Source organism: Heptranchias perlo, unplaced genomic scaffold (assembly GCF_035084215.1).
Source record: "Heptranchias perlo isolate sHepPer1 unplaced genomic scaffold, sHepPer1.hap1 HAP1_SCAFFOLD_147, whole genome shotgun sequence".
Classification (NCBI taxonomy): Eukaryota; Metazoa; Chordata; class Chondrichthyes; order Hexanchiformes; family Hexanchidae; genus Heptranchias; species Heptranchias perlo.
In genome coordinates this window covers 511,763-512,868 of record NW_027138722.1, presented here as the reverse complement: position 1 = coordinate 512,868, position 1,106 = coordinate 511,763, and the positions used below count along the sequence as shown (strand labels likewise).

General features: G+C 46.8%; 1 non-coding gene across 1 annotated transcript; it reads right to left on the bottom strand.

Annotated features, from left to right (window-relative positions):
* Window positions 1–747: 747 nt before the first annotated feature.
* On the bottom strand, window positions 748–820 carry trnaa-ugc (transfer RNA alanine (anticodon UGC)). Its single transcript has one exon. It is a non-coding gene; the product is annotated as a tRNA-Ala (tRNA).
* Between the last annotated feature and the right edge of the window lie 286 nt (window positions 821–1,106).

Sequence of the window (1,106 nt, the reverse complement as noted above, 5' to 3'; positions counted from 1 at the left end):
TAAGCTGTAGGCTGTCTGTAAAGTAAAGAAAACGGCCTTGAGCTAATTTCTGCTTACTCCAAAAGCACGTTCGCTAGTTCCAACCAAAAACCTAAGGATGACTTTTATCTGATAATTGTATTGCAGTCCTCCGCTGTACGAAGGGAAGCAGCCAGGATTGCTCTCTTTGGTAAATATTCACTGTGCGCCTTTTGACACTCCCGGACTCGTGGAGTCACGTGTGCATGACCGAGACTGACTCATTTCCTGCTCAGACCGCAGCGCTGTGGCAGTGTGAGCTGCTACTTTCTCTGCACACCGTGCAGCAGTGGATGTCGTGTCTAATGACAAATCAGAAGATTGTCTGGACAACTCCTACCTGACTGGATTGTTTTTGCCAACTGTCCATTACTTTATGACTATAGATAGCTTGCAAACTTACCTTATTGGTAATGCTGCCTGGCAGTCTCCACCGTTCGTGCGCTTTTCACACAGCAGGGAGTGCATTAGTTTTGTTAACTTTGTAAATCCTGAGTTCAATCCACAGAAAAGATATCAGGACTTGTGAAGCTTTTTTCCATGTCTCACTTCATCTTTCCATCTTTGCTAAACACCAAAATCAAAAACTTTTGCTGACTGCAGCACACCTAAAGATTTGCTGCTCATTGATCTCGATTTATCGAAGCTGAGGATTGACGTGGGTTCTGGATTTGCTGAAAACTGACACCATTTTTGTTTCGGGACAAATCCCCAAGGTAAAAAAGTGAGTGGAAAATGCGGGAATCGATCCCGCTACTTCTCGCATGCAAAGCGAGCGCTCTACCATTTGAGCTAATTCCCCTACTTAGCGAGTCCACTTGCCCTTCACAGTAGTCGCTTTACACTCGCCTCCAAACAGCGCCACGAATTGCCACCTCCCTGAATTTTTTCAATACTTTGTTCGAATCCGCGGTATCGAGTATTCGCAAGTGAGCAACCGCAGAACGGGAAGGCACAGTAATCGTGAATGATGCCGAGAAGAGCCCGAGCCTGCGGAACGCAGACGAGGTCATCGGAAAAGAACAGCAGCCCGAGCTTGAGGAAACAGCGAGAGCTCTGTCTGTCTGTCTGTCTGACTGACCGATCGA